Below are 10,032 nucleotides of genomic sequence, written 5' to 3' on the forward strand. Positions count from 1 at the left end.
CTTGTATAAAATACGCTCATTTCATTTAATTTGCTTGTTTTATTGGCATACAATTGGGCAAAAGAATTTCTAATATCCTGTATATATTCTTCATTTGTTGTTAAGTTCTTTTCATTTTTAATCCTGATTTCTCTTTATTTAAAGATAAAATTAGCTAATGACTGATGAATTCTCTAAATCAATTTCTAGTTTTATTAATTCAAAACAGATTTGCTTTCAATGTATTGATCTCTTCACCAATTTCCAGAATATCTATTTTAAAATTTTTTTTTCTATTTTAATGTCTTCATCATTGTTGATGAAATTGTTTAGAGATTTTCCCCTAAAGCCTGCTTTGGCTGCATCCTGAAATGTTGTCTGATGAGTGTAATTATCTTAATGAAATTATCTATTTCTAATACTTGTTCTTTGACCCAGCCAAATTATTTTCTTCAATGGTCCATTATTTAATAAAAGGTGTATTACACCGGTAAAAGGTGTGTTTAATTATATCTGTTTTTCTCCATTTGTTTGCTTTTGTAACCTTATGTGGTGAACTTTTTTATAAGTGTCATGTACAATATTAATATGTATAGTCCTTTTTATTCCCATCCAATAATCACCTCTCCATTCTTATGAGAAGTATAAGATGTGTTTCTCTTCTAATGTTTTTTATGGTAAGATCTTTAATATTATGGTTATGTATCCATTCAGAATGTACTGTGGAGTGTGGTGTAAGGTATTGGTTTCAGCCTAATTTCTGCCAGACTGCTTTCCAGTTTTCTCAGCAGTTTTTATCAAATAGTTTCTTCCTACGTAATTTATGTTTTCCACTTTACCAAACACTGGATTGAGTTCTATTGTTTCTGAATCTTTCTTGTCTAGAATGTTCCACTGATTTAGCTCTCTGATATGTTTTGATGACAGACTCTTTTTAATCTAGTGTAAGGTCTGCAAGTGCGATTCCCCCTTTGTCTTACTTCTTTTCATCATTTCCCTTGGTATTTCAGATCTTTTGTGTTTTTTTTTAAGGATGTTATTATTTTCTCAAGTTCTGTAAAGTATCCCCTTGACACATAAAGTAGTATAGCATTAAAAATATAAATAAATTTTGGTAGTACTGTCATTTTTATATCGGAATGGTCTCACCATGGGCACTGAATATTCTTTCAGCTCTTCATAATTTCTTTAAGGGAAGCTTTGTAATTTAATCTGAAAAAGTCTTTTGCATGTTTTGGAGGTTGATCCCTACGTATTTTATGCCCTGGCAACACAGCTTCTTTGCTCTGAGCTACAATTACGGCTTTTCATGCTATTTAACAAGTGATGTTTCTAATTCTTAATAATGGCTTTAATTTCATATTAATTGGTGATACATTGACCCTTTTCATTTTTGATACTAATAATTTAGTTTTTTTTAATCAAATCAACTAATGGTTTATCTATTTTATTGGGGTTTTTTCATGAAACTAGCTCCCAGTTTTATTAGTTCAATGGGTTTTTTACTTTCATTCACTTACTTTATTGATCATTCCATTAATCATTTCATTCATTTACTTTATTAATCTCTCTTTTGATTTTCCATTATTTTCATTTTGGTGTTTAATTGGAGATTTTTAATTTGTTCTTTTTCAAGTTTTTTAGTTACAGTGCCCAATTCACTTACTGGCTTTGTCTCTCTTTTATTGGTGGGCACATTTAGAGATATAAATCTAAGTATTGCTTTGGCTGCATCCCACAAATTTTGGAATGTTCTCATTGTTGTCATCCTCTTTAATGAAATTATTGTTTCTGATTTGTTCTTTGATCCATTCATTCTTTAGGATTATTTTATTTCTAATTAGCTTTTAATCCATCTTTCCATGACCATTTATTAAAGGTAATTATTGCATTATGGTCTGAAAATGGTGCATTTACTACTTTCACTTTTCTGCATCTGGTTATAAGGTTTTTATGCTCTAATACATGGTCAATTTTTGTGAAGGTGCCATAAACAGCTCAGAAAAAGGTATACTCCTTTCTATTCCCATCCAGTTTTCTACAGAGGTCTAACATATCTAACTTTTCTAAAATTGTAGTCATCTCTTTGATTTCTTTCTTATTTATGCTTAAATTTATACAGTTCTGAGGGGAAAGTTGAAGTCCCCCACTAGTATAATTTTACTATTTCTTCCTGTAATTCATTTAACTTTTTAAAAATTAATTTGGATGCTATGCTATTTGGTGTATATATGTTTTGTACTGACATTAGTTCATTGTCTCTGGTGCTTTTTAGCAAGATATGCAGTTTCCCTTTGAACACCTTTTAATTAGGCCTATTTTTGCTTTAGGGCCCCTAAGCAGCACAGTAGATACAGTGCTAGGCCTGGAGTCAAGACGACTTGAGTTCAAATCGGCCTCAGACACTTACTAGCTGTGTGACCCTGGGCAGTTACTTAATTTCTCTTTGCCTCAGCTTCCTCATCTGTAAAATGAACTGCAGAAAGAAATGGCAAAGCACTCTAGTATCTTTTCCAAGAAAACCCCCAAAGGGGGTCACAGAATCAGACATGACTGAAAATTAAACACATTTTTGCTTTTGTTTTATCTGAGACAAAGATTGCTACCCCTGCTTTTTTTACTTGAGCTGAAGCATCACAGATTCTGCTGCAGCCCCTTATTGTTACTCTGTAGGTGTCTGTTTCAAGCATGTTTCCTGTAAACCACATATTGTAGGATTCTAGTTTTTGATCCACTCTACTATCTACTTGCATTTCATGAGAGAGTTCATCTCATTCACATTCAGTTATGATTACTGTGTATTTCCCTCCATCCTATTTTCTTCTGTTTCTCCTTCTCTCTTTTTTTATCCTGTCCCTCCTCTAAAGCTTGTTTTGCTTCAGACCACTGCCTTCTATCTGCCCTCCCTTTTATCATCTATTCCTTTCCCTTGTCCCCCTCCCCTCCTACTTCCCTGTTGGGTAAGATAGATTTCTATGACCAACTCTGTGTATGAACATATGTATGCACATACATACACACCTACACACACAGAGATATATATATATATCCATATTCATACATATCATATATATGTATATACCCTTTTTGAACCAATTTTGATGCGTCATGTTCAAGTATTGTCCACTTTCTCCATACTATTTTCCTTTCCCTTATAAAAGCTCTTCCTTGTGTGCCTTTTATGTGAGATAATTTTCCCCATTCTTCCCCTCCCATCCCCCTTCTCCCAATGCATTCTTCTTTCTTGCCTATCCATTTTTTTTACATCATCCCAACATATTTGACTCATTCCTGTGCCTTCTATGTAGAATCCTTCTAACTCCCCTAAAATAAATTCTTAGAAAATAAATGTAGGGAACAAATACTAGAATTTATAGTCTTCACCATAATACAGTCTTCACACAAATCTTTCCATACAGAAAGTAAACAGTTTAACCTTATTGAGTTCCTCATGACTTCACTTCTTTGTTTACCTTTTTATGTTTCTCTTAAGTCTTCTATTTGAAAGTCAGATTTTCTATTCAGCTCTGGTCTTTTCATCAGGAATATCTGAAAGTCCTTTATTTCATTAAATATCCATTTCACCCCTGAAAGAATTCTACTCAGTTTTGCTGGGTAGGTTATTCTTGGTTGTTATCCCAGCTCTTTTGCTTTCCAAAATACAACATTCCAAACCTCTCCACTCTTTCAATGTGGAAGCTGCTAAATCTTGTGATCTTAACTGGCTCCACAGTATTTGATATTTTTTCTTTCTTACTGCTTGAAACATTTTCTCTTTGACCTGGGAGCTCTGGAATTTGGTTATAATATTCCTGGGAGCATTCATTTTGGGATCTCTTTCAGGTGGTGACTAGTAGATTCTATGATTTTCTACTCTACGATGTCAGGGCAGTTTTCCTTGCTTCCTTTTTTGTTAATGTGAAGACATAAATTCTAGTATTTGTTCCCTATTAAACATCTTTCTTCCTTCTATTCTGATTTCTCTCTTGAACATTCTGTTGCATCTCCATGCTCTCTGGAATCCACAGGATCCTGTTTCATCAGGTATTGGTTGAATTTCCTTCATCTTGCAATATCTTTTTGAAGAAATGTATAGTCATATAGATGTCTTAATAGAATCTTCTCATCTTTTCTAAAATATCCCCCCTGCTGATATATTTCAGTGACTCCCTAACTCTACTTGGAACAAATATAAATTCTTCTATTTGACATTTAAAGTTCTCCAAAACCTAGCCATTTCTCCTATCTTTACCATCTCCTTAAATATTACTGCTTTCCATGCACTCTTTGGTCCAGCCATACCTGCCTACTTAATGTTCCTTACACACGGTGTTACATTGATGGACTATGCGTTTTCACTAGTTATCTGAATGTCTAGAGTGCTTTCTCCTCATTTCTTGTCTCTTAAATTCCATGTTTCTCTCAAGACTGAGCGTAACCACCACCATCCATCCATAGGAAGATTTTCTCAGTCCCCTTAGCAGCTAGTGTATTCTCTTTTTTTATTATTATTAATTTATTTTGATTTCTCAACAATAACTTCCATACGCTTATGAGTTTAAAATTTTTCTCCCCTTTCCTCCCCACCACCCTCCCCAAGATGGCGCACAATGTGATATAGGCTATACATATACATTCCTATTAAACATTTTCACGTTAGTGATGTTGTAAGTAAGAATTAGAACCAATAGGAGGAACCACCAGAAAGAGGAAACAAAACTCAACAGAAGAGGAAAAAAAATAACAAATAGTATGCTTCCATCTGCATTCAAATTCCATAGTTCCTTCTTTGGATGTGGTTAGCATTTTCCCATCAGGAGGCCTTTGGAGATGTCTTACATCCTTGTACTGCTGGGAAGGGTTAAGTTTACCAATATTAGTCATCACATAATGTGGCTGTTACTATGTACAATGTTCTCTTGGTTCTGCTCACTTCACTCAGCATCAGACCATTCAAGTCTTTTTTCTGAACTCAGCCTGTTCATCATTTCTTCTTGCACAATAGTATTCTATTACATTCATATACCACAACTTGCTCAGTCATTCCCCAATTGATAGGCATCCTCTCAATTTCCAATTCTTTGCCACCACAAAAAGAGCTGCTATGAATATTTTTGTACATGTGGGTCCTTTTCCCATTTATATGAACTCTCTGTGATACAGCCCTAGAAGTGCTACTGCTGGTTCAAGGGAGTGTATTCTCTTTTAAGAATGACTTATGTATATGTGACTTCCTCATTGGACTATAAACTCCTTGACAGCAGAGGCTATTTTCATTCTTTAAGTACACATTAAGTACAGCTGTAATATTCTGCTATTAGAGACTAAGAAGAATCTTTTTTTTTTTTTTAAAGAAAATAGTACTTGCCTTTAATAGACTTACAATGGTGGAGACAACAGATAAATTATATTAATGAAACTTTAAAGCATGATCAGGCAATGAAAAGAATTGGGAATATACTTAGTTTGGAGAAGTGATTTTCCTTAAGCATTGATTTGACCATATCACTGCTCTACTCAATCAATTCCTACGGCTCCTTTTTGCCTCTAGGACAGGGGTTCTGAATTCTTAACAGAAGTCCATGAACTTTAAAATATATATACTTTGATTACTGCATTTCAATATAATTTGCTTTTTTTGTATTTTATTCTACGCCATTAGAAAAAGTAATTCTGAGTAGAAGACCACAGGTTTCACCAGACTGCCAAAGTGGTCCACAGCACAAAAAAGTTGAAAAAGTCCTCCTTTAGGATAAAATACAATCTCTCCTGTTCGTCTTTTAAAGCCTTTCACTCTATTCTCAATCTATTTTTCTAACCTCATTATAAATTACTCTACTTTTGCACTGGTTAGTTCCTATACCTAGAATGTATTCCCCACCCCACCCACCACCTCTGCCTCACAGAATCTCTCACTTCTATCAAAATCTAACTGAAGCACTACCTTTTTAAATTTTTATTTTACTATTTGTATGAAACTGATAAAAAAATTTCCAAACATTCCAAGCCTCAAAGCCCATTTGAAAGACTCATTGGTGAAGACTGATTACTCCATGCCTGCTTGAGTGGTTAAGATAGTGAGAGCTGGTGAAGAAATATTCTGGTCTTCTTGCTTCCAGCTTCAATAAAGATGATGTGCAGGTCCATCCTCCCTTCAAACTGAAGGGAAAGACTGCAAAGAAGCCCACGTGTAGAAAGTGATCCCTTTAATCATGCATCTATTCCCAGTTTACTACACTAGAAATTTTGGAGAATTTCCCCTTGTTTGAGATCTGGCATTCTTTCTCTTGACTGAGCTCATTCATCCTGTGAATTATCTGGTATATAATCTCATGTATATTTTCTCTGATTTCTGTTTGCTATCTGTTTGGATATATGGATTTATCTGCTAGTTGTTATGTGTATCCATTATGGAACTGGCATTTGGTAGGAAGGAGTCAAGCCCTGGATATATAACTTGGGGCACTCTTTCCCTGTTAAGGGACAGTGACCAGGAATATAGCTTGAACCTAAAACTTATTTCTCCTAGACCAACAATATTTAAGAGAGCGAATAAATATAATACTCTCCTAACAGCCCCTCTCTTTGAGAAGAGCAGAGTAGCCAGCTCCTGGCCCCACACTCCTGCTTCCCTTCCTGGCAGGAATCAAAGTCTCCCTTGGAGAAGGACTGGGGGAGAAGACTAGATGTATCTATTCTGGTCTCCCTTGCAGTCACATCCAAACAGACTCATGTGGACACATGTAACCAACATGGTCAAAACAACACAATTTACCATACATACCCCTGACATTTATACAAAGAATAGGAAAAAAAAACAACAGATTGACTAGAACACCATGACTCTCTTATACAGACCTTAATGGGGGTTTTAAAAGTACATATTAAATTTATCAGGGCAGTTCCCACATTGCCCTGCTTTTTAATGTCCTTTTCGGAACTTTCCTTTCTCCTGTATCTTTGTTTCATTGATGCTTTCTTTTGCTTTGTTTCACTGTTACTGCCTTCCCCTTTATTCCACTCCCCATAACACTTCCCCTACAAATAAAAGTTCACCCTTATTATAACTTTAATTAAGCAAAACAAATCAACAGAATGGTCATGTCTGAAATGGTCTACCCTGCTCTTACAAGTCTACCTTCTCTTCCAAGAGATGGGAAGGATGATTTGTCTTCAGTTATAGTATTATTTCCACCAAAAAAATCCTGAACACCTCAACAGCTAGTACCCTCACTCTTCAAGTAGGAGGCAGGTAGGTGGCTGGGTGGATAGAGCTGTAGACTTGGAGTCAGGAAGACATAAATTCAAATCCGTCCTCAGATGCTTACTAGCTATATATCACCCTGGGCAAGTCACTCAATCTCCCTTTGCCTTAATCTACTTGAGAAGGAAATGGCAAACCATTCCAAGAAAACCCCATGGGCAGTGTGGTCCATGGAATCATGAAGAGTCAGGCACTGAACAACAAACTCTTTAACTACCTCCTATTTATGTTCTATTTATCCTGTAAAAGCACATGTCATTCCCTCCCTCGAGGAAAAGGTAAATTCCTTGAGAGCAAGAACTGAGTCAGTGTTTAAGTCTGTACCCCAAAAGCCTGGTACAGCCTGGCCACACAGTAGGCACTTAATAACTGTCTGCTGTCTGTCACACTGGAATTCCCCCAGTCCCTTCATCGTCAACATCTCCTTTGAGGTCTCTGAAGGTCTTCCACCTGAAAACAATAACAATAACCAGCACGGATATTGCAAGGACACCCATGTGTCCATCTCTCCATCTCTCAGGCTATTCCATCCTCACCACCTTAGACCAGAATGCTGCCCCAGGGGCTGGAGGGAGAACCCCGTCACAGGGGGAAGCGGGGGAGGGGAGTTAAGATTTAGGTGTAACCATGGGAGCTGCGTGTAAGTGGCAGGTGCTGCTTGGGAGATAACTTTTCCGTGATCAGAAGGCCTCAAACAAAGGATGTGATGGGCAAGGGGAGAGGGGAGGGTGAGGCATAAGCCAAGGATGTCCACTTGTTTCCCTGAACCAAGACTTGGCTTGTTTCCAGCCCTCCCCCCATATACACACACGCGAAAACATGCACTACCCCTTCCCCTCCCCCCCACCCCTAGGCGGGAGCCAAGGCCAGGCAGGGTTGCTAAACTTACGGAAGTCCTTGAGCAGCCCAGAAAGCAGCAACAAGAGAGGAAACATGGCGCCGCCTTCGGACAGATCTGAGAAAGCCACCGTTGTGTGCGTGAATGAGGGCGTGGGGTGGAAAAAAAGCGGCTTCTGGTGGTCTCGCGAGAGCACATCGGGATGGGGGCGGGGCGAGCCCTCGAGGGGCTGCCCCGGCTCGGCACATGCGCAGTCTGACTCCCGGGGAAGTGGATGGGCTCAGGCTGAGGGTCTACGAGAGGCTGCGGAATGTGGAGGGAGTGGTGTGCTGGAGCCGGTTCAAACTAGGTTGAGCAGGTCGTTAAATTTTCAATATGAGAATTTACCCCTGGGAAATCAGGTATATGTAACAGATCAGACGAAGATTTTACTGCTTTATTGATTGTCTAGACTTCAGAAAGGGATGTTAGTGTTGTGTATGTGTTAGTTTTGCAGATTAAGCTTCAAATATGCCCTGTGCTTTTTTTTTAGGGACAACTTGTTAAATATTTGCCAGCACACCTCTGCAAAACCATTCATATACAACTCCTTTAATTTACAAGGCATCTGAGACCCAGAAAAGTGAGGGATGTGACTTACCCAGAGCACCAGCGTGACCATGTCACCCATCACTCGGTAGAGTCCAGTAACTCATCGTCATCATCATCACTAGCATTTATATAGCACTTTCACCTTTGGAAGGTGCTTTACAACGACCTCATTTTATCCTCACAACAACCCCTAGAGGTAGATATAATATTAGTATCCCCATTTTATAGATGAGGAAAGTGAGGCAAAGCCTGGCTCACAAAGCAGGATTTGAATTCAGGTCTTCTAGACCCCAGGTCTGGCACTCCTGCATCACCTAGCTATACTATCTATTACCTCTAGGATCAAATATAAACTCTTACGGCATTTTAAAATCTCCACAATCTAGCCACTCCCTATCCCTAGAATCTTCTTAAGTGTCATCCCCTCCCCCTGACACCACTCTATAGCCATGCTGACTTAATTGCTATTCTTCACATAAAACACTCCATCAGCCTTCTTCATCCATTTACGCTAGCTATCTATCCCCCATGTCTGGGAATTGGTCATTTCTTAGCTCTACCTCTTAAAATCCCTGCTTTCTTTCAAGATTCTTCTGCAAAGCACCTTCTGCAAAAGGCCTTTCCTGATCCTGCCAGCTGCTGTTGTCTTCCTTCTAAGCTGACTTTATTATATATTTTCTATAGAACTATATATGTATGTGGCAAATTTCTCCCCCATTAGAATATAAATTCATTAGGGATATTTTTGTATCCCCGGGGCTTACAGCAGTGCCTGGCACATAGGAGATGCTTAATGAATTCTTAGCTGACTTATTTCCACCAAGGAAATTACAGTATCTGTATGATTCGTTGCTTCGAGATTTTTTTGATGTCCCACTTATAGTTCCATGTCTGGGGCAATGGATTACTGAGAGTCTGAGGGTTCAAATAAGCAATGCTTTCAATAGAAGAATTCGATGTTCAAATATTCCAAGGTAAAAAGCATTTCCCAAGGTGTTAAAAAGCAGTTCAAAGAAAAAAAAAAAGATAAAAGCCACTGCTAAGGATGTTGCAGTGAGCAAAGAGGTCTTAAGGGCTCACTGCCAGAGACCCAAAATTGATTTTAGATCTTCCTTGACTAAAGGGCCCAAAGTTAGTTCCCAGATCAATACATATATGGACAAAATTCAGTCAGACTGCCCAAGGTCTGCTGCATAACTATTTTGCTCACAACAGCTCCAACTGTATTGGGGGGAGTGTTGGTTAACTTGATTTAACTCAAGACTACCCACTTCCAGCAGTCACCTTACAACACTCCACCCCAAGGCCACCAGTAATACACAGTCATAAATGTCAGCTTTGTAGTATAGCAGCTCCCACA

Source organism: Vombatus ursinus, unplaced genomic scaffold, assembly GCF_900497805.2.
Source record: "Vombatus ursinus unplaced genomic scaffold, bare-nosed wombat genome assembly UNPS02014778.1, whole genome shotgun sequence".
Classification (NCBI taxonomy): Eukaryota; Metazoa; Chordata; class Mammalia; order Diprotodontia; family Vombatidae; genus Vombatus; species Vombatus ursinus.